At 40.6% G+C, this 24,463-nt stretch overlaps 1 protein-coding gene across 3 annotated transcripts in view; it reads left to right on the top strand.

The window, feature by feature from the left end:
- The first annotated feature begins 5,287 nt into the window (after positions 1-5,287).
- Positions 5,288-24,463, top strand: part of KANSL1 (KAT8 regulatory NSL complex subunit 1) — a 182,182-nt gene continuing 163,006 nt past the window's right edge. Inside the window, exons 1-2 of one of the 3 annotated variants that reach the window (XM_043584867.1) lie at positions 5,288-5,375; positions 6,988-7,125. The gene's annotated coding sequence lies outside the window, so the exon portion shown is untranslated. Of the gene's footprint in view, positions 5,376-6,070; positions 6,183-6,987; positions 7,126-24,463 lie in introns of those variants that run through there. The other 2 variants (XM_043584863.1, XM_043584864.1) reach the window with 2 other exon arrangements.

Raw genomic sequence — 24,463 nt, 5'->3', positions numbered from 1 at the left:
ACACTATTCTAATTGTCTTCAATTAGCATATTTAATCCTCTCAACAATGCTATAAGATAGGTATGATTATTATGCAGAAATGGTACCTGAGGCACTGACCATTTAAGTAACTTGCCCAATGTCACAAAATTAGTAAGCAATGGACAGGACCAGCTACCTAATTTGAGGAACCCAATGTAAAATGAAAATGTGGATCCCTTTATTCAAAAAGCAGGAAAGAGTTACCATTAAAGGTACTAAAATATAAAGCCTTTTCTTTTCTTTCATGGTCTCTGTCTTGATTTGTCATGGTGTTTTTCATTGGCTATGTGATCTAAGTAAAGAAAAATTAAAAATTTAAATCATTAGTATGAATTACACCATCCGTCTTTATATTGTGTGATGCCAGTCTTCCAGTTTTAAAGTCATTTCACTCCTATGTTGAGACACCGAAATTATACAATTTATATTTTGTAGCTTTTACTTAGATGTGCATTTTGTTCTTACCAGGACAGTGGGGACTCTGAATAAAGTAACTCAAATGTTTTGATTTCACTTTTTGATACACACACATTCTACCAACACGTTGCTTTTCACTTACTGATGAGGAACGAAGGATGAAAAGGGTAAGGAACACTGACTTGGCTGCCTTCTCCTTCTGCATCCTTTTAGCAAGAGTGATGGGCTTATACGGAGAAGTAACACCAGTAAGAAAAGATAGGATGTGTGTCCTTCGTTTTTCGTGTTTCTTAGAATACCACTGTCTTCTTTCTGCGTTTGAAGCAAGTTCTAGTTTGAATGGAAAGCATGGCTTCGCAGGGCCCATCTCTTCAGTCATCCATGTAACACACTTACCTTGCACTCACTTTGAGTTTTGCTGAGCTCCTGTGTATCACGGACCCACCAGAATTCTGTGTTCATGGGCCATCACCAATGCTATTTGTGAAAGGGATGGCAAAGAATGGTGACACCTAATTGTGCCTGTCACCTCCGCTCATACGTTTGCTTCATTGCCCCATCATACTTCCCGTACAAAACCCAGGTTCAAAAGTAAAATTGTTGAGTTTCAAAATGGTATCAGCAGAATGTGTGTGTGTGCTTGCACAGGGTCACAGGCCAATGAAGCCTTCAAATCATAATTTATTGAACCAGTCCTGTAATGATGTGCACTTAGCTTTTATTTTCCTCATCTGTTGTTATTACAAACAATTCAAAACAAACAGATAACTGTGTTTATACAGATTATCTGAAAATTTGGAGGTAGGGAAAATACTTGTTATGCTTTGTTTCTTTTTATTTAATGTGATCTGATATAATTGTAATTATATATATTCTAGGTTGAGATTCAAACCTTCCTCCTCATAAACCACTCCATGGTAAGAATGACATAAATAGCCTCATATTTCCAAACTTCTCGAAGAATATATCAGCAAGTTAAATTCTAGAGCATAAAACAGTGCCTGTTACATAGTAGGTGTTCAATAACTATTGGGGTAATAAATAAATACATTTCTAGAGAGAGGATTTCTGAATTAAAGAGCGTTTGCATTTATCATTTTGATGTCTATTGCCTAATTGCCCTCTGTAGATATTGGAACAACTTATATTTTCTCCAGTGATATATGAAATAGCTATTTCCTCCTCCACTGTCAACACAATGCATTAGCAAATGTTGTTTATCTTCATGACCTGTTAGATGAAAATAGTGGAGTTTTAAATGCAGGTCTTTTAGAGAAGGTGAGCATCTTTAGTTTCAGAGTCATTACTATTTTCCTTTTTGTGAAATTTCTGTCATATCTTTTGTTTGTTTTTCTTTCTCTTTTTAAAAAAGTTTATCTATTTATTTTGAGAGAGAAAGCGTGCATGCACGAGCAAGGAAGGGACAGAGAGAGAATCCCAAGCAGGCTCCACACCGCCAGCACGGAGCCTCTCACGGGGCTCAGTCGGACAACCGGTGAGATCATGACCTGAGCTGAAACTAAGAGTTGGTCGCTTAACGGACTGAGCCACCCAGGCGCCCCGTTTTGTCCATTTTTCTAAAGAGATGCTATTTTTAAAAATACTGTCACTGTGAAATGTAGCATACATACAGAAAAAATATATAAAACATTTTTAGTACCTTTTAACAAATAGTTATAGAGCAAGTACTTGTTCACCCTATTACCTGATCAAAAAGTAGAACATTGCCAGCCCCTGAGAACAACCCCCACTCCCAGACAAAATTCCCTCTGCCCCCTACTGGCCCTCCGGGCTTTTATTGTATTCACTTCCTTTTCCTTAGAATTTTATCACCTGCGTATGCATCCTTCAACAATATAGTTTGGTCTTGCCTGCTTTTGAACTTTATATAAATGGACTCACACTATATATATTGTTTGTATCTTGCTATTTTGTGTGTGTTCAATATTACCTTTGTAAGAATTTATTCGTGTTGTTGACTACGACATAATCATAATTTATTAATTTTCATTGCTCATATATACCACGACTTAACCATTTTATGGTTAAGTTATCTGTTTGTAGACATTTGGAATGTTTCTAGTCTGGGGCACTGAGGAACAGTGCTGCTATGGATGTTCTTGTACAGTAATTCCAACACATAAAATTCTGTATTTCCTTATAATATGTATCCAGTGGTGGGACTGCTGGGTTCGAGTATTCATATCTCCAATTGTCTTCGAGTATATCAGTCTTCCCAAGTGGCTGTACTAGTTTACATTCTCACTAGCAGGGTATGAGGATTGCTGGCCTTTATTGATTTGTAGAAAGTCTTTAGATACAGGATTATGGACATTAGCTCTTTGTAATATGAGTAGCCAGAATATTTTTCTGAGTTTACAATCCTTTTAAAGAGGCACTGAGGTTTTTGCCCCACTAGAGGAATGAAAATGTAACTGGAGTAGTAGAGCATTCTAATTTTGAAGAATTTAAATGAAAAACAAGTGTTCAGGGTTAACCCCTTATCGCTACTCATTTGCATTAATACAAATAATCATACCAGAAATTTTCATGGAATGACCTGGTTTGCAAGAGGCTAAATATAAAACAACAACAACAACAATAATCATTAAAATTGAGTGTTTAGCCTGTGTCAGGTACTATTTTACATCCATTATGTGTATTAACTATTTAATACTCATAAAACCGTAGGAGGTAGGTACTATTTTCCCTCCACCACTTTACAGACAGATGAAATAAGGAGCTGGATTGAAGATGTTTTCTAGGACTGATTTAAGCAAAATTCATCAACTCAGGGAAACAGTTTTTTCTAAGCTGATACAGATGTTTTCTGTTTATAATGTGTTTTCCCTCTTGGGCATGAGTGATACCCCATCCTGGGCTCCTTTTCATCATCTTATCACATCCGCAACATACCCCATAACTTTCTCTTTGTTCTCTGAGGAAAGACAAGATGTGTGTACCTCTCTTCCAAATGTCATTCAGAACCTCTTGTTCTTTGTGTCACAGGGACATTAGACATCTGTGAACAGTCAGAGAGAGTGCTGGGAGCAAGTGGGGGAAGGGAAGAGAGAGACGGAGACAAGGGGTGAAGGCAGAGTCACATTCCTATGTGGAAGTGTGGAGGGTGGGAAGAATGATTTCTTTAGGGTATCGGTTTTTGTTTTTTGTTTTTTGTTTTTCTTGACCGTCTGTTTTGTAGGGTATCGTTTTTTAAATCTGTCCACAGATTAGGAAACTCATGAACTTTGATCAGGAAAAGTAATATGCCTTTATTTGCCAAGGTCTAATGAAAATTAGCATTACCTTCAATTCCGGGTGGAGACAACAAGCCAAGCAGTATTAGTGGTACCTGTGACCTTGTCGTTAACAGAAATCATAGCTGTTTTCCTATTTTATGACAGTTGTTGCAAATATCTTGAAATATTATTTATGCTCATCTACTGCCTCAAAATTATGGTGGTGATTAGGCCTGCCATTAGATCTTGTTATTTAATACATTAATATAAAGCATATATATTACTATATCACACTTCTAAAAATATTTTGTTTTAATATAATTGGCTTCCTTTGAATTTGTAGGTATGTTTCTTATGCGTTCAAAATATTTTGAGAAGGGTCCATATGTTTCACCAGACTGCCAAAAGCTTCCGCTGTTTGAAAAAGTTAAGAACTCTGCTTTACAGGTGTTTTCTTGGCTTTCCTTCTTCTTGAATGACCCTGAAGAGGGTCCCTGAAGTGACCCTCAAGCCTGGTGAGGCTCTCACGGTTTCTATTATTCTATTTTTCCAGAGATCCTCCCTCCCTTAATTTTCAACATGCATTGTTTTTCTTACCTCGCTGATCACCTGTTTCTTCTCATCTTCCTGACTTTAACTGCGGGTGTCTTTTTAAGCTTCTGTGGGGGAGTTTATCCTTTAGCATGTCATTGATCACCATATTTTGGTGGAGAACTGGAAATCTCCCCTAGTCCAGATTGTCCACCCTCTCCCAGTTCCACAACCCCACCTGCCTCTGGGACATCTCCACTTGCTTTTATCACGGATATCTGGAAGGAACATATTAAAAACTACGATTCCTCTCCACACCTGCATGTTGTCCACTTTGCCTGGACGACCATCTTGTCTGTCCTCCTGGCTTTGTGGCCTTAGAATTATTTAAAGGTGTAAATCAATAGATTAAAAAAAAAAAAAAACAAAACCCTGGAACCTTTGTGAATGGCACAAAAATCAGAAGATACAAAAGGATATGCAGTGAAACGTTAAGTCTTCCTCCCACCTGGTCTCCTAGGCACTCAGTTCCCCTCCCAGGAGGAAACCACTGTTCCTAGCTCCTAGAGTGATTTTTGATTCCTTCTTATTTTTGGCTTTATCTCAAGTCCTTCCCTGTTTGCAAGATGAGTGCCCTTTCCTCTCCAGGCCCTCGTGACCATATATGTGGTTGACTTTATATATAAGTACTGGTACGTGTATATTTTATGTATATGTATAAAATCTCCCCCTGTGGCCTTCCGGCCTCGAGTTTTCATCGCGTCGCTTCCTGGATGAAGAACCTACAGGGGTGAGGGGCCGGGGTTGGGGGTGATGGAGAAGAGGATCTACAGGGCACTTAGGTAGGGGTTTGGAGTGGCAGACTGGTGGGAAGCTCTGCCAGGGCTCCTATTTCTATTCCTCCCGCCTCAGGCCCCCTTCCAGTCCTCTTGTCCAAATGTCTCTCGTTTCCAAGAGCCCAGACAGAGACAGAGACAGCGAGATACACAGAGACGGAGACGCCGAGGCACCAGCATCCCTCTCCCCACTCTGTCCCGCCCCAGCGCTCTGACGGACATCCCCCATCAGCCAATGGCGCTCGCGATGTGCCCCGGAAGGGCCAATGGGAGACAGAGGAGGGCGGAAGGTTTCCCCGCCCCCACTTCTAGGCTTGGTTGAGCCGTGCAGGTAGGTCCGGGGCCGGGGGAGTCGCCGTTGGCACTGGTGCCCGGGGGGGGTGGGGGCACGAGTCGGTAGGGGTGATGGTGGGGAAGGGGAGGCGGCCCCGACTGCGGGAGTTTGAGGGGGAGGCCCGGCCGGGAGGCAGGGGGCCGAAGGGCCCGGGGAACGGGCGCCGCCGAGGGCCCTGGAAGCGGCTGGGCTGGGGGAGCGCGGACGCGTGTGTGGGGCACCGGGACCCCCGCCCCGCGCCCACCCGCAGGCCTGGGCCGCCGGCTGCGGGCCGAGGGGCCGGGGGGCCCTGGCTGCCCGGAGGCGGGCCGGGGCCGGGCCCGGGGCCGGGGGCGCCGAGCAGAGCCCGGGGCGCCAGGCCGAGCCGAGGTGGGACGGACCGACGCGGAGAGGAAGGGAAGCTGCATCCCGCGGGCCGCCCCTCCTGAAGCAAGCCGGGGCAACGGCCGCCGGCGCCCCTGCCCTGAGCCCACTCCCCCACTCGCCCCCACCCTAACAATGGGGATGGGGCCGAAGGAGTCGCCCCTCAGCGGGAAGGTGGGGGGGCTAGGTTTGGGACTAGGGTCCAAGGTGGGGGGAGGGGTGGGAACTCGGGCTCTCCCCTTTCTCTTCTCCCCTTGGCTTTTGCGGTGAGGATCTTGGAGGGGCTATTAAACCCTCCTGAGACTTGGGTCAAGAGTCAAACCACCCCCCCCACGCCCCGACTCCGCCCTCCCCCCAAATCCGATGAGCGGTGAGGAAAGTGATGCCAAGTCTTCGAAGCAGAAGTGACAAGCGCATAGCAAGAACAAATCTACTCCAGAGGTTTTTATTTTTAATTTTTCTTAAGAAATCAGGGTACTGTAGCCTTTGATTTTTCAAAATTTATTTTTGCGGGGTGGGGGTGCTGGTTTTTTTTTGTTTTTTTGTGTGTTGTTTTTTTTTTTGTCCCTGCTCGGGCAAGCCTCCATTTTAAGCGAAACAGTAACTGGTTAAGCTGGAATTTTCATCCAGGCCTAGGACTTGAACAAGGATCCGACAAGAGGTCATTTAATCGATCTTCCTTCCTCCACATAAACTTGCCTGCTCCCCATCCTCAAAATTAAGTTGTTTGGTCTGCTTTCAAAGATCCCTAGGAAAGAAGGGCCTTTTACTTGCTTGCAGCACTTAAGTCAAGAATAGATTTTTCATGTAGAATGGGCTCTGAAACTTAAATTTCATAAAATTTAGGACCATCAGGATGATCAGAGAGGTTTTAATTTATTGGATAAAATTAAATGTGGCAAGGGTCTTTTTAGATGGTCCGTTAACAAATCACTTTTCAATAGTGTTTTTGAAGTACCCTGGATAATCATTTTTTCATCTGGGTTTTTGGTTTTCCAATTATTTATTTGATAAGCAATTTTATGTTATCTAAAGTGTTACACATTTAATCCACATTTTATGTAAAATACATTTCTGCATATAGATGGAGATATACATACACACATTTGCCCTTTTCTAAGCGGACTGTGTTTTGTACATCTTTTTAGGATGGTGAGGCAAATAGTACTTTGAATTTCTGTCCAGATAGCTTAAACTGTTGGCTTCTTGATTAGTTTTTAGTCTCACTGAAAGTCCTCTCTTTCAGATACCTTCTTGAAACAAAAAATTTTCCTACCTGCTCATACTTGGTGGCTGAGGGACTACAGAGATTCCCTTCTTGCTCATTTCTGAGTATTGTCTGAACTCTTCTGACACTATGACTGCTCTTTGGATGCCTCTCAAGGTAAGATGTGTTGTTTTTAAAATTAAAGTTCTCATTTTATTATTTTTTTTCTTTAGAATTGAGAATATTCTAAAATCCTTGAATTTGCAGCTCTTCAGCCCTCTTGTTTGACACTCCTTTCCCTTCCAGAACTCCTATTGTGTGTGCCTCCAGGACTGATTAGTTACTCCTTACTTTGGCTACTTACTGTTCTTGATTATTGGTGTTAAAGTATTAGGGAAGTTCTCAGATTAACTTCCATTATAATGATGTGTTTACTTTTTAACTTTAAATCATGACAACCCACACACAGTTGTAAAAATTCTGTTCCAATCTCATAGGATGGATTGACAGTCAAACATCCAGGTCTACTTTCAAACAGGTACTTTAGAGTCATAGGTACTAGGGTGTGTCCCACTGTTGCAAATCTGTAGCTGATTCATGTGTTACAAAAGATGTGTCATTAACCATTTGTTTACTCTGAAACTTCATATAGTAAGTAGATGAGAACGTTCTAAGACCTGTTGGTTTACCCGTACTCTGTTGGAGGGTTCTCCTACTGCCCCCTGGTCCTGTGCATTTGAATTTACACTATTTTTCTCAAATGGGTAGCACTTTGTGTCGAGTTTCATCTCACAAGATAAATTTCTTGGGCGATGTGGCTAGATGATCTTGAGATGAAAAAGCCCTCATTGATAATCATGGTCCTCCAGTCTCTTGGTTCCTTCTGTCTCTTGTACATAGGTGGTCAAAGGACTTTGCGTTAGGACCAAACAGAGGGTAAAGCTTAAGACATACGTAGGGAGGAAAATGGGAGGAATGATGGAGAGAGAAAGGTAAGGAATGATGGATACCCTCTGCCAGCTTTACCAGGTGGCACAGGTTGCCTTCCTTTCGAACTAGATCCTAGTGTAGTTGAGACTATTGTGTGGTGGTCTGCCCTGTGGAATTCCAAGTTAATGCAGTGGAAAAATCAGAGAATAATGCAGTCTGTGTAACTAAATATTTAGACTGAGGGAAATCTTTAGGTCAATATAGACTGAATTCTCATCTTCATTTATGTTCCAGCTGCTATTGTTGGATAATGAGTGCTTATATTAGTATAAAGGAAGCCAAAGTGACACTGTTGCCAGCCATTCTCTTTGTAGAGTTGGAGGGGTTGCATGGGGAATCCAGCCAGCAGTCCTGAACCCATGAGAATTAGAGGACCTTGTACAAGAGTATTTTTCTTTGGCACCGAGTGTTTAGTGCCAGGACCTGGTGGCCCCTATTATCTTCAGGAAGTAGGCAAGGGGCTATGAATGGGTACCAGTTCTCTAGAAACCTAAGGAAATTGAGACCCAATATATCAGATTTTATTTTACAGTCACCTTAGTTTTAACTAAGCTATTAGGTACTTAGAAGCCTGGTTTTGAAGATGTATATGATGTTTAAAATGTTAACTCTAAATCGCTGAACCTGGTGTGTTACAGTATAGTCCCACAGCAACCTCTGAAGTTGTACGAAAGGCCTCTGGCTTGGCAGGCAAACAGAATGGAAGTGAGTGTTCCATACTGTGTGAGTTACCACCTGTTACCTACTGTGTGGCTGCCTTAATCTTATGTCCCTCACCAGTTCTTTGATCACTGGAAGACCTCTTTTGAGTCTAAACAAATTTGTTTGCTATCATTCTCCTATTCCTTTTATTACTTAAAACAAAACAAAAACAAACCATCTTGAAAGCTATAGTGTTTGATCTGGGCAGGGAAAAAAGGGCAGCTTTTGGGAAGAAGAGGATGACATTGAATTTGAAGCATAGAAAATAAAAAAGGGAGAGAGAACTCTCTCTTTTGTTGTGAATGTCCTTAAAATGTTTCTGAGATATATTTTCAGATTACAGCTGCTTATTTTTAGGTAAAAAAAAAAAAAAAAAAAATGGTCGGCTAATTAAAATGTATACTTTGGAAACAAAATGTTTGTTTCTTATAGCTCATATATTTTGTTTCTGATTGTCATATTTCAGAATGAACTCCAGTTATATCAGGCATTACTTACATGTTAGACCTGAGTGTGTGCTTGTTTCCATGCATTTAGAAAATAGCGCCAATACGCACCCTTTTCACCAACCAAAGTACCAAAGGAAAGATAAACAAAAGGAAAAGAATGCCAAACAAAAACTCCTCAAGGCGGTTAAGGCACTGTTGTTAATTAGAAATTACTATGGAGTGGTGCCTGGGTGGCTCAGTTGATTGGGTGGCCAGCTCTTTTTTTCGGCTCAGGTCCTGATCTCACTGTTTGTGGGATCAAGTCCCGACTCAGGCTCTGTGCTGATAGCTGGGAGCCTGCTTGGGATTCTCTCTCTCTCTCTTTCTCCCTCTCTGCCCCTCTCCAGCTCGTGCACATGCTCTCTCTCTTTCTCAAAATAAATAAACTTAAAAAAAAAAAATGGGGCGCCTGGGTGGCTCAGTCACTTGGGCGTCTGACTTCGGTTCACGTCATGATCTCATGGCTTGAGGGTTTGAGCCCCATGTCGGGCTCTGTGCTGACACCTCAGAGCCTGGAGCCTGCTTCGGATTCTGTGTGTGTGTGTCTCTCTCCCTGCCCCTCCCCCACTTGCGCTCTGTCTCTTTCTCTCTCTCTCTCTCTCTAAGATAAATGAATGTTAAAAAAAAAATTCCCATGGAGATTATGTACCCCTTTATATATATCAGGGATCTACAGCTTTTTCACTGCTACCCATGACTAAGCACTGTGGATGATGTTTGATGTTCCTGGGTCCAGTGGTCAGGGTTGGGACATGGGTGAGATGGGAAAGGAATGGAGAGGAGGGGGAGGAGAAATGGGCAAGTTGGAGAAAAGAGCAAAGAAAAGATGAGGGGCTGGGAGAAGAGCTGTATGGGCCCTGGCATGTGCTATGACACCACCATCACTTGCCTCAGGTTGCTTTACGGAATGCTGGTTGCCTTGTGTTTGAATTGTGATTGAACTATGATGGAAGCAAGTAAAAAGTATTCTTGACCAGGAGCGCCTGGGTGGCTCAGTCGGTTAAGCATCTGACTTCAGCTCAGGTCATGATCTCATACTCCGTGAGTTCCAGCCCCACATCGGGCTCTGTGCTGACTGCTCAGAGCCTGGAGCCTGCTTCAGATTCTGTGTCTCCTTCTCTCCCTGCCCCTCCCCTGCTCATGCTCTGTCTCTCTGTGTCTCAAAAATAAATACAAACATTAAAAAAAAATTTTTTTTTAAGAATCCTTGACCAGGGGCGCCTGGGTGGCTCAGTCGGTTAAGCGTCCAACTTCGACTCAGGTCATGATCTCACAGTTCATGAGTTCGAGCCCCGCATCGGGCTCTGTGCTGACAGCTCAGAGCCTGGAGCCTGCTTCACATTCTGTGTCTCCCTCTCTCTCTCTGCCCCTTCCCTGCTCGTGCTCTGTCTCTCTCTGTCTCAAAAATAAATAAACATTAAAGTATTCTTGACCAAAGGGCAGAACTAAAATATAATTCAATATGATATGGAATGGTCTCCAAGATACATAGTTAAGTGATCAAAGCAAGATGCAGAATAGCATGTGTGCCAAATTACCCTTTATGTGTTTTGGAGGAGAAAAAAGGAGAAAAGAAAATTTGTATTGTCTCGGTGTATAAGCCCTTAAAAAAACTTTAGAAGAATAAACAAAATGGTGACTTTGGTTACCTGTTAAGTCTAGGAACTGGGCAGGTAGAGCACAGGGTGAGAAGGAGACTTCTTACTGTACTATATTTTTTATACTTTCTGCTGTTTGTATCAAAATAAAAAAATTTAATACAAAATTTACAAAATCCTTCAAAAACAGTATCTCAGTTTTACATCTCTTCTCGTCCTGTGTCTGGAAGTCAGAGAAACAGCCAGGGCCACAGCTGAGAGAGCAGATGGCCTTTGAACAGTGGCTGAAGGGATATATATACACAAAGGGTACTGTCATCTAGGACACATATTCTCCTGAGATCTTGACGAATTTTCAGCCTATAGATGTATATTTGTAGGATTGAATTGGAAGGTCAGGCCTTTACACGTTTTACTTGCTCTTAAAGTTTGAGTAAAAAGATTTTCTTTGTTTACTCCTTCATGTTGGTAGTTAGATACACTATCATGTTCTTGGCTGTGTGATCTTAGGCAATTTCTTAACCTCTCTGAGATTCAGAGTCTTTCTTTGTATTGGAAATAATATTGACATTGCTGTGTATATCATAGCTATAAAGGCCATGGTATCTGACTTAGTGAACTACTACTGTTATTACAATAATTATTATTAATAATAGTTCCTTATAGCCTGGTGGTAAGAGTGGGGGCTCTCGCTGATGTTGGGCAAGTTCCTTTACCTCTTAGAGCCTTGGTGTCCTCATCTGTATAGAGGGTATAATTACAGTATCTAGATCCCACGGTGGACTTCAGAAGAACTAAGAGTTTGCTGTTGCAAAATTCTTAGAAAAACACTTGGTGTGTGCTCACTAAACATGAGCTGCTAGGGGCGCCTGGGTGGCGCAGTCGGTTAAGCGTCCGACTTCAGCCAGGTCACGATCTCGCGGTCCGTGAGTTCGAGCCCCGCGTCGGGCTCTGGGCTGATGGCTCGGAGCCTGGAGCCTGTTTCCGATTCTGTGTCTCCCTCTCTCTCTGCCCCTCCTCCGTTCATGCTCTGTCTCTCTCTGTCCCAAAAATAAATTAACGTTGAAAAAAAAAAAATTAAAAAAAAAACATGAGCTGCTAATTTTCTTTATGACATCTGTTTGCTAGGGCTGCCATAACAAAGTGCCACAAATTAAGTGGCTTAAACAGAAATGTATTGTGTCTCAGTTCTGGAGGCTAGAAGTCTGAGGGCAGGGACGTGCTCCCTCTGAAGGTACTAGGGCAGGATCTGTTCAGGCCTCTTCTAGCTTCTGGTAGTTCCTTGGCTTGTGGCCACATGACTTCAGTCTTTATACAGAGTTCTCCCTGTGTGCATGTCTTTGTGTTTAAAATTTCTCCTTTTAAAAAGGATAACAATCATACTGGATTAAGGCCCACCCCAATGGCCTCATTTTAACTTGATCACTTCTGTAAAGACCCTATTTCCAGTTTTGCTGTAGTGGGCATCAGGAGTCCAAAATCTCTTTTGGGGGCATACAGTTCAACCCATAACAACATCCAGTAGCCTTGTCAGCCCCACAGACTTTCGTCCCTCATCATGGGTGACAGACCCTCAGACCCTCAACAACTATCTATACATAGGAAATGAAAATTTTGGTGAAAATTGGGAACATGATTTAAAGAAGTAGATTATTTCCTTAGGCTTCTCATGGATTTATCTTTATTATGTATAGATTTTTGTTACCATTGAAACTTTAGGTTTATATAAAATCAAAATTTTACAAGGTTAGATTATTTTTTTTTAAACTGAGTAAAATTCTGATTTGAAAAATTAAGGTCAAGACTACAGTCTTGCTCTCCATGTCTGTCTCATCCTTTGTGGAAATTGATATTTGGGATTTCCTTAGGCCCACGTGTCTGTCTCTAGGTGTTTGGGAGCTAAGGATACCCAGTAATGTGGAATTAACAGCCTCCTCACTGTGTGTTTTCTATGCAATCAGATGCCATATTTGAAGAAGCTGGCGTGGTTATCCTCTAACATTTGGCTTCAAACTGTCATTTTTGGGTAGACAGAATGGGTCCCCCCAGGAATAGCAAGACCTTGAGCAAGTTCCTCCTGTGGCTTGACTGATTTGGTTAGTCCTCTGCTTCCATTCCTCTCCTATTTGCCATTAGGGTAAAGTTCAAACTTTTTAACGTAGGATGTAGACCTCTGATGATCTAGCTGCTGCCAACCTGTTTTGTTTTTAAACCTTACTTTTCGCCACTGGCCTGTATGCATCTTTGTTTAATGATTTCCTTCTCCTGAAACGTCTAGTGCTAAGACTTAAAAAGTTAACATTGAGGTGAAAATTTTTCTAAAGGTGTTACATGCTTCTCTGCCTCCTTAAAGGAAGCACCTTGAACAAAATTATGTCTTTTAATAATAATCCAGAATTATGAAACATCCTCACTATGCCTAGCAGTTACTGTACTGGGCTAAAATATAATGTGCCTTTAGAGACCAAAAAAATATACTGTATAAGTGAGTGGACTAGTGTGTATGTATTACATACTCTGGGGTTATTCTTTTTCTTTTTTTTTGGGGGGGGGGGTTATTCTTTTTCAATATTTATTTTATTTTTTATTTTAAGTAATCTCTACACCCAACGTGGGGTTTGAACTCATGACCCTGAGATCAGGAGTTGCATGCTCTTCTGGCTGAGCCAGCGGGGCATCCACTCTTGGGTTATTTTCTATATTCTTTTGTCTATTGTCATCTACTTTCATGACTTCCTACCTTAGTGTCAGGCAGTTATTGTCCTTGTTCTTGTTCCAGCCTCCAGCAGCTCTCCCCGCTATTTTAATGCTTTCTTTCTGTAGTAGGTTGGGATACTGGCAAACTAAGCTTATATAAATTATTTGCCAAGGAAAAGTAAATAGATCTTTAGTGATAGCTGGAAGGACTTTGCTATAGATAAAATATATGAAGAGTGACAAGTTTTTGGCAGCCTGGTTTTGCTTTTGTGCATTTTATGGAGAGGAAGCATCCATTGCTTTTATCAGATTTTTACAGTGCTCTGGGACTGTTCTGGATAAATACGTATTATGAAATTGCTTTGTGAGTTGTCATCAGAGGCTGGTTCCTAAATTCCTTCTCCTATCTCCCTACCCTGAAGAGAAGGAGTTCATAGTGTTGGGTAATTGTTTGGACTATGGGAGGAAGAGCCATTCATCTAGGCCAGAGTGCTAATGAGGCCTAGGCAGACCACCAGAGGTAGGGGCTGGAGTTGGGGAGAAAAGTCAGGTAGAGAGTAGGAGAGCAGTGCTGGGCCTTGTTGACTGGTTTGCTCTGGAGGACAAAGAGTAGCCATCGTAATTCTGGAAGCTCAAAAAGTTATGCAGGTACTTGACTTGAAGAGATTGAAAAATACTATCTTTTAAAAAAAATTATCTTTTCATTCTGGACAGCCTAGTGATTTAAGTTTTTGCTGGATTTTTTTCTTCCTTAGAAATCATCTTGTGAAATGTTTCTGCCTAGATTGTAATTTGATAAGTGAGGCAGCCAGATGAGAGTGGAAACAGGGCTAAAAGAATCAAATAAAACATTTTAATTAACATTATCATTCTGGAAGCATCTTACTGTGGGGGCTTCTTTGGAAGTCAGACAGCTAGCTGCCTTGCTTATAAAGGAAATCGCCCTTCCCCCAGTGACTTTGTCTCTTGGGTCAGAGAGCACACAAAGCCTATCAGGGAAGAAGCCCTCTCGGGTCCACCATCCCTGTGTCTGTCTTTGCCTCTTCCCATGCTAGGCCCACCCCTCTGGCCGCTTGAACTATTTTCTTCCTCCTCGTAGGGACCTCTGGCTGTCAGTCGTCTCTTTTCCCAACCAATTTTCAGCCTCCCGTGCCCTGTCGGCTCCTGTTCTTCAGCTTATAAATACATTCAAGTCTCTTACTTTTTAAGAATACAAAACCCTATACTATAACCATTGGTTCTTGGCTAGATTCTACCTATGAGTTCCCTTACATGTTCATCTCTGTTGCCAAATTCAGAGGATCCCTTCTGGCCATCTTCTGAGACCTCCTTGTAGTCTCTGACACTGTGGATCGTCCCCCCTGGTTGTGGTGGTGGTGGTCTCTCCTGGCCTCGTCTTCATTTCTGAGAAGCAGTGTAGAAGAGTGACACAGGACATGGACTCTGGATCCAGAATCCTAGATTCAGATCTCAGCTCTTCCACTTATTGTATTACCTTGAAAAAATTATTTAATGTCTCTGTGCCTCAGTTACCTCATCTGAAAAATGGGAAAAATAATAAAAATAATAGCACCTCCCTCAGAGGACTGTTGTGAGGAGGAAGTGAGTTAATACATGGAAAGCACATGGAGGGGTGCTTGACACAGAGTAAAGTACAGATGATGTGACTTCAGCCTCTTTCTGGATCATTGTCATCTCTGGCTGCTCTGTTTTCTTTGTGGACTCTTCTTTCGCATCACTGTTTGCCTTAGCTTGGCCCTCTCTCCTCTTACCCTTTGCATTTTCTCGGGGACATTTTAAGAGCAGTTTTTGTCTCATTCACCATCCATATAGTGATGATTTGCAAATGTGTTTTTTCTAGATATAAATGGTCTTCTTATCTCTGATCCCCTACACGCAGCTGCCTCCTGGACATCTCTACTTGGCTGTCCCATGTTCACTTCCAAATGACCTAATCAGGGGCACCTGAGTGGCTCACTTGGTTAAGTGTCTGACTCTTGATCTCAACTCAGGTCTTGATCTCAGGGTTGTGAGTTCAAGCCCTGCATTGGGCTCTGGCTGGGCGTGGAGCCTACTTTAAAAAAAAAAAAAAAAAGACCTAATCAACTACTCCCCCCTGGTCCAACCTCTTCCCATTTTCGTGTCCCTGTGAGTGGTACCATCACTCACCCAGTCACCCAAGTCAGGATTCCTCCTTGTGGCATAATGGTCACCATGTTCTTGAGATCCTAGCTCACAATGTTTTCTTAGTCTCCTCCACTTCTCTCTCCTGAGTTCAGACCATTGTCACCCTTTGCCTGCATGACCTCTGTCACCTTATGATCATTCTACTTGACTGCCTTCTGTCTTCCAAGTTGCCGCCAGTGTGATCCTTATAAAATATCAATCTCATCATCTCATCATATGCCTGATCTAGGTAGAATTCAAATGCTTTTGCCAAGCATCCAGGCCCTGGTGATCTGGCCCCTGCCAGATCATCTGTCTCCTTTCTGAGCACCCTGAACTCAATGGTGCTGAATTGCTTGCAGTTCTTTCTGTGCATCTTGCTGCTCCTTTGCCCCTGGGCCTTTACATAAGCAGTTGCTTCTGTTTAAAGTGACTTCTGCCCTGTTGTAGAAACTTAGTTCTCCCAGTTCTTTAATAACAGTGATGATAATAACAGTAACAGCATAGTAGCTGACACGGACAGCTTCCTGTGTCCCCAGGCATTGCCTTTGGGTGTGTGTGCACATAGCTGGCACTTCTGTTGTACGGTGATTGCAGGTTTACTTCTCACACCCATCTAGCTTCCAAGTCCTTTGAGAGTAGGGCTTGAGTCTTGTCTTTTACTATCACAGCTTGCTGTTTATGGCACTTGGTGAGTGAGTGTATGTTGAATGGATGGTCTAAGGACTACATTGCCCCGTTGAAGTACTTCTTTAGGAGGGTATCAATCAAAAAGCTGAGTTAGTCACATACATTTGCCAGTCCTGGCCTTACCCTTTGGAAATGTAGGACCCAGCTTGTTGGGTGTAAGCAGCTGAGTAACTTGGAATAAGAATTGCAAGGAAGTTTTTGTTTTAAATTTCCATTGAATGGGACATAGGTGTTTTTGTTTTCTTAGTTTTGCTTTTGAAAAAGAGATCGATTTGCCGACAAGCCAGTGTCACCTGGTAACTAGAATGTTTTCCCATTATTAGAATAAATTATAGGAAAATGAATATTATTTAGGCTTGTGATATTCCAACCACGTAGTGTATTTGGTAGTGAACTGATTAGAATTCTTTATTAGTGATCAGGTGTCCCCTCCCTCCTTTTTCATCAGTGCTCTGTTGAGTTTAGACACAGAACTGTTTTATCACTGTATAAAAACTGTGTTTTTAGCAACAATCCAGAATATGGACAAGCTTATATGTTTGACTCTTGAACAATGCAGGAGTTAGGGGCGCCAACCCTGTACAAAGATCCACATATAACTTTTGACTCCCCCACAATTTATTAATAGCCTACTGTTGACTGGAGCCTTACCAATAACATGAACAGTTCATTAACATGTATTTTCTATGTTACATGTATTCTGTACTGCATTCTTAGAGTAAGGTAAGCCAGCGAAAATAAAATGTTATTAAGAAGATCATAAGAGAAAATACATTTACATTTACAGTACTTTACTGTATCAGTATTATCAGTTTACATTGTCTCTTTATAAGATGAATCATGTATCTGTCAGTATCTATGTCAATATTGTCTTATATGACAAAATACTGCAGGTGTTACATATATTACTAATAGTAGACATCAAAAATGAAAAGATAATGTACAGTCTGTGTGTATGTAAGTTTGATAAATTTTAAGTTTTATAGTTCATATATATTTTGTGGTAGTGATAAAATAGACTAATATCTATATATATTTTATGCATTCATGATATACCCTAACATTTTATTTATTTTTTAATGTTTCTAGACTATGTGGCTCCTCTGCCAGTTTTTTTAAATTGTCACAAATTTCCAAAAGTTTTTCCAATATATTTATTGAAGGCAGTCTATGTATAAATGGATTCACGAACTTCAAACTCTTGGTCAAGGGTCAACTGTGGTTGTAGCCTGTATCTAGGTTTTGATCATGTAGTAATTTTTTGGCCAGCAGGGGGAGCCTAAGTCACTGATATGTGACTGCATCACCAGTTTTCAAAGTTTGTTATGACAAAGGAAAGTAAGAAAAGCCTTACTGACAAAGAATTAGAGTTCACAAGGAAGAAATACAACTGCCAAGAGGCATATAAGAAACATATTTATTCTGAAGTAATCAAAGGAATGCAGATTAAAACGATATACTTTTTTTTTTTTTTTTTTTTTTTTTTTTGAGTAAACTCTACCCCCACTGTGGGGCTCAAACTCATGACCCCCAAGACTAGAGGCACACCTCTACTCACTGAGCCAGCCAGGTGCCCCATAGAGTTTTTTTTTTTTTAACCTATCAAATTGGCAATTGAACTATGTCGTCAATGGTAGTAAAGGGGCAGTCTCCAAAACTGCTAGTGAAGTGTGCATTGGGCCCAATTTTTCTGGAAGGTATTTTGGCAACGTGTATCGAAAAACCTAAAGGTGTCCTTTAACTTAGTTATTCTACTAGGAATTTACCTTAAGAGGGAGAAAAATAGAGATATACAGAAAGATTTGTGAACAAAGGTATTCATTGTAGTACTATTTATACTGGGGAGGACTGAGAATAAACTTGAATGAGCAGTGAGATTAATCGGTACATTATGGCATATTTAAGGATGGATGATTATACAACCATAAAACAGTGTTTTTGAAAACTTAATGTCTTAGAATGTTGAGTGTGTGATAAATGAAAAATTCAGTGTATAGAGCTATGTAAGGATTCTAAATGTATAAAAGATAAAGAAAAATATCAAAACACATATAAATAAAAGAATGAAAAGAACTATAGCAACAGACCTCACTGAGTCTGTTAGACAGAGGTCATTAGCCAGTTATTCTGTCACCAAGACATGTTTTGAGGTGAGGCATTGTTACCTTATAAGCCATTAACCCCAGAGATTTAGGGCCTCACTTAAGGTATCACTTGTATCCTGTAGGACCCCAGAATGGACTTAATATACATAAGTTTATGTACTTGTTGAGTATTCTTAACCCTAAATCCCTCTTGGTGATAACACATTCCACACATTTCTTTTTATTTATTGTGGACAAAAAGACTACCTTTTGAAGTTTAAAAGCTTAGTTTATTGTACTGAGATCTGGTGAATAAATTAGTATATTTGCCATATTGATACATTTTCAGATTTTGGTCATAGTGCCCTTGGCTTTCATGTTTCTCCGTTGAAGATGATTGATTTTAAGGTGTAATCTCTGGGGAAACCTCCTTCAGCCTCTTAGTCATTCTGTTTACACTTTGGATCCTTGTTAGCATTGCTTTGCCTTTCCGGATTTATGGTAACCAGTCAGAACTACATTTTGAGATATAGCCAAATTATTATTTGCTAGAAAGATAGGAAAATATGTCCTGTTTTTAGTCTTTTCCTTAACAACCCCTCCCCATCCCTTCCTCCGCCTTTGCACAGAACATCACAGTATCTTTAGGGGAACATTCTATAATTATTCAAAAATTCATTTTTTTGACTGGAAGCCATGAATTCTTTGGGGACAACTTAGGTTTTTTCCCTGTAGGTGCCTTACTTTCCATTTGTCCATGCTGTAATAATACCTGCCATTCTCTTGCCTGTGGTATCTTAGCTTCCTCTATCTCACTGGGCTCTTAGAGGTAATTCAGGCTAAGAATCACCTTTTTAGTTAGGTCTGATGGTCAGAAAGCTTGACCTTATGTTGAGTTGAAATGTGCTCCTTCTGCAATTTCCACTTTGGGCCCAATTTTGTCCACACAGGAACTGCAGCTCTAGTTTCTCTTCTGCTGGACAGATCTTTGAGATATTTGGACAACTTTCAGGCTTGCCAACGTATTCTCTAAGCTGAAAATAAATCCCAGGTTTTGCAAATGTTTCTCATTTGATACACTTAAAACTCCTTTCCGCCTCTCCGTTCCCTTATTTTTACAGCTCTGTATTATTTCACTATCAGGGAGCTCGTCATTCCATCTGCAAAATGGGGAATTTCCTCATGTCTTGAATATAATTCATTCAAATATCACATATAGCATTTCCAAAAATGCTACCTACGATCAGTCTTGTGCTTATACTTCTTCGTTTGGGGAGGTGCCTCAGCATCTCCCATAATATTCTGTCTAAATCACAACCTATCTATGGTAAATATTCACAATTTTGGAGTCACTCAGGCTTACAAAAAATGACCTTTTACTTAGAATCTTGTCAAGACTTTTATAAAAGCCCACATGAATTATATTCACATGCTTACTTTCTTCTCAGAGAATTTGGGTAGACTGGTATGGTGTGATTTCCTCTTTTAGAAGCTGTGATGTCTTTTCCTCAGAAGGTTATTCATGCTGATGTGTCTTCTGGTCCCATCCCCTGTTAGCCGTTTGCCAGCTCGGTCATTTTGAAGCTCGCAGCCAGCGCCCTTCTCTTGAGTACATGGGAGTTATATTGATGGCATGTTTCTGTTCATTTTTGTTCTGCAAATATATTTTGAGTGCCTAAATGTGCCAGGAGTTGAGCAAGGGGCTGGATAAATGTTGATAAAGGAAACAGGTCTGGATTCCATCTTTCCGGTGCTTATAGGAGGTCACTCCTCTCATGACTATTGGCCAGTTAAGTTCTTCCCTGCAGTTTTATAATTTTATACTTACATTGTTTTAAAATGCAGAGGATACTTTGGGATTCCATGACTACCTAACATCTGATATATTAGTTTGGAAGCATCTGGTTTTTTTAATGATGAATTTGATAGGCTATCAGTTATTTAAATGTCTTAAAGAGTAATTTAGAAATAGGGTTTTTTCCCTCAAAACTTCCTTAGTAAATAAATAGTGAAGCAAATTAAAGTTATCAGCTGTTCTGCTTTTATCACTGTCTATACCCTATTTATCAAGTGACCCATCCAGTCTTTATTTGGCATATTGTTTTTCATATATTTAAACCCCCTCTTTGTGGCTTTGCATTTTCTTGCAAGATTTTAATTGTTTTGCCTCCGTATGTCTTAGTGCTCCTGCTCAGCTACAATTTATCATCTTTTGTTGCTTTTCCTCACTTTTTGTCCTTCTATTCTGAGTAAGTTGTTTTTTCCTTCTTCCACTAGCCCCTTTCCTCCCCTTCCCCACCCCCAGACTAGTTAGCGATTCAAAATATAAACATTTCTACAAAATTTGGGTTGAGCTCCTAATTTTTTAATCCCTTGCGTTCAGGACAGTATTGTAAAGTCCATCTCTTTGTTTTGTATTACGCATTTGCTTCTTAATGTTAATTTTATCTAAAGTCTACATTTTTTTTTGCCAAAAATAGGGAACCATATAATACATTTTTTTTGATAAGCACATTTTTTTTATCAATGTGTTTAGGTAGGACAAGAAGGGGCTGGGCAGAAAGGAGAGGAGGCAGGGAGGTAAATGTATTCAATATAAACATTTAAAATTTTCCCTCACTCTATAGAATGTTGGTTAAGTGTGCTTTGTATCTCTGTTCCTAGTGGGTCATAATATGTCTGTTCCTGATTATAATTTAGAACCAAGTTTTGTTATTTGTATATGTTGTAGGTTCTAATTATTTTTGGGAAAGCATTATTGTGTTACTTAAAATTTTCTATCAGTTCCCTCCCAAAGAAGTTTTGTGTTGTTAAACACATAGATTGTTGAACCCCACATTATTGTTATTTTTGTAGTTTTTGGGTTTCTGAATCATTGAGTGTTAGAGTTAAAAAGAAATCTTGGGGCGCCTGGGTGGCTCAGTTGGTTAAGCATCCAACTTTGGCTAAGGTCATGATCTCGCAATTTGTGAGTTCACGCCCAGCGTCAGGCTCTGTGCTGACAGCTTGCTCAGAGCCTGGAGGCTGCTGCGAATTCTGTCTCCCTTTCCGCCTGCCCCTCCCCCGCTCACACTCTGTCTCTATCCCTCTCAAAAAATAAATAAACATTAAAAAAAATGTTTTTAAAGGAAACCTTGATTTAACTAGTCTAGCTCCGTTGTTTCTACATCAAGACAGAGAGCGGTGCTGCCATTTCCCCAAAGTCACATAGGTACCTAGTGGCAGAGCTAGAACTTGAATGCCAGTTCAGCATTCATTTAATCAGTCTGACGATTGCTGGGGATAGACTTATATGCTAAACACATTTATATTGGAGCATATACAAACAAAAAAGAATTGTTGATTTATAGGGGGCGGGAGGGGGACAGATGATTAACCTGGCTTGGAAATGAGTTGACTGATCAGCATACTTTCCTGCTCAACATATACTCTTCCTCTCAGATCCTGGATCTGTGGATCAGGGTATCTTATTTATATTCCAAATAGTGCTGGGGATGACAATGCCAAATTTTTTCTTCTTGAACTACCCGTGTATAGAAGCCTTGCCAACCATCTGTTATAAAATTCTTAGGGCAGAGTATAATATTGTTGCTTTTGTTTTGAGCTTTTAAAATAGCAATACGTTCCAATCCTATCTCATTGAAGATGACTTTTCCAGGGGCGCCTGGGTGGCTCGGTCGGTTAAGCGTCCGACTTCGACTCAGGTCATGATCTCACGGTCCGTGGGTTCAAGCCCCGCATCGGGCTCTGTGCTGACAGCTCAGAGCCTGGAGCCTGTTTCAGATTCTCTGTCTCCCTCTCTCTGTGACCCTCCCCCGTTCATGCTCTGTCTCTCTCTGTCTCAAAAATAAATAAACGTTAAAAAAAAAAAAAAGATGACTTTTCCAGTAATAGGATTTTGTGTTCCTTAAACTCTTCACTCATTGAGGTTCTAGTTTGTATTTTCCTATAGATGACTGATTGTATTGCTGACATGTTGGGTCTTCCTCATTTCACTCTCATATTATTTAGAGTAAGTCAGGTTTGATGGGAACCACATTTTTTTCTTATGTATATTGCTGGTAATGAGTTTGCAACTGTAACATGAAGGCAAATTGGTGCTCTGAGGTAATCTCTTAAGGGGGAAAAATAAGTATGGCTTGCCTTCTCTTGACATTTTTGCAAGCGGTTCAGCATTTTTTTTTTTTTGAAAGTGAAATTGTTTAGAAATTAAGTATTATTTGGCTCCATCCATTTTTGTTTTTACAGCTTTATTGAAAGACGCTTCACATATAAAATTTACCCATTTAAAATGTACAGTTGTTTTCTTTTAGTGTATTCACATGCTTGTGCATCTGTCACAGATGCACCGTTCTAATTTTAGAACATTTTCAACTCCCCAGAAAGAAACCCTATATCTATTAGCAGTCACTCCCTATTCCCTTTTGTCCCTCAGCCCCTGACAATCACTAAGCTACTTTCTGTGTCTGTAATTTGCCTATATTGGACATTCATATAAATAAAATCCTACAGTATGTGTTCTTTTGTGGCTGGCTTCTTTCACTTAGCATGTTTTCAAGGTTCATCCATGTGGTAGCATAGATCAATACTTTACTCATTTATTTTTATGGCTAAATAATATTCCATTGTATGGATATGCCTCATTTTGCTTATTGTTAATCGATTGGTGGGCTTTTGGGTTGTTTCTGTCTTTTGGCTATTATGAATAATGCCGCTATAAACATTCTTGTATAAGTTTTTGTTTGGACACCTTTTTTGAGTCTATACCTAGGAGTAGAATTGCTAGGTTATATGGTAACTCTGTTTAACTTTTGAGGAACCACCAAACTTTTCCAAGGTAGATACACCCTTCTACATTCACACCTACAAATTTCTTCACATCCTTGTCAACGTTTTTTTTTTTTTTTAGGTTTATTTATTTTTGAGAGAGAGAGAGAGAGAGAGAGAGAGAGAGAGAGAGAATGTGAGCACAAGTAGGGGAGGGGCAGAGAGAGAGACAAAGGGAGACACAGAGTCTGAAGCAGGCTCTAGGCTCTGAGCTGTCAGCACCGAGCCCAACATGAGCCTCGAACTCAGGGACTGTGAGATCATGACCTGAGCTAAAGTCAGATGCTTAACTGACTGAGCCACCCAGGCACTCCCCTTGTCAACATTATTAACTGTCTGTCATTTTGATTATAACCATACTAGTAGATGTAAAATAGTAGCTCATGGCTTTGAACTTATTTTCCTGATGACTAATGACGATGAGATGTTTTTATGTGTTTATTGGCTATTTGTAGGTCTCTGGAAAAACGTCTATTTCTGTCAAAACTCCCCCTCCCCCTTTTTTAAAAGTTTATTTATTTATTTGGAGGGGAGAGAGGATTGGCAGAGAGAGAGAAGGAGAGAGAGAATGCTAGGCAGGCTCTGCGCTATTAGAGCAAAGTCTGACATGGGGCTCAGACTCATGAACGGTGAGACTACAACCTGAGCCGAAATCAGGAGTCAGTCAGATGCTTAACTGACTGAGCCACCTAGGCATCCCTGCCCTTTTTAAAAACTGGATTGTCTTTTTTATTGTTGAGTTATAAGATTTCTTCATATATTCTGGAAAGAAGTCCTTTGTCACATATGATTTTTGGATATTGTTTCCTATTCTGTGGGTTATGTTTTCACTTTCTTGATGGGGTCCTTTAATGCACAAAATGTATAATTCTCATGAAGTCCAAACTACATGTTTTTTCTTGTTACTGTACTTTAGTGCTGAATCTAAAAATGAAGATTTTACCCTTGTTTTCTCCTAGGAATTTTATGATTTTAGCTTTTAAATTTAGGTCTATGATCCATTTTGAGTTAATTTTTGTGTAAGGTGTGAGCTAGGGGTCCAGCTTCATTTCACTGCATGTGAATATCCAGTTATCCCTGCACTGTTTGCTGAAAAGACTACCTCTCATTCCCTTTTGAATTATTGTGGTGCTCTTGTCAAAAACCAATTGACTATGAATGTGAGGTCTTTTTTCTGGACTGTCAACAATACTTCATTGATCTATATGTCTGTCCTTATGCTGGTACCACACTGTCTTGATTTCTATGGCATTGAGTTAGATTTTGGAATCAG

Source organism: Prionailurus bengalensis, chromosome E1, assembly GCF_016509475.1.
Source record: "Prionailurus bengalensis isolate Pbe53 chromosome E1, Fcat_Pben_1.1_paternal_pri, whole genome shotgun sequence".
Classification (NCBI taxonomy): domain Eukaryota; kingdom Metazoa; phylum Chordata; class Mammalia; order Carnivora; family Felidae; genus Prionailurus; species Prionailurus bengalensis.
This window is presented reverse-complemented; position numbering and strand designations above follow the sequence as displayed.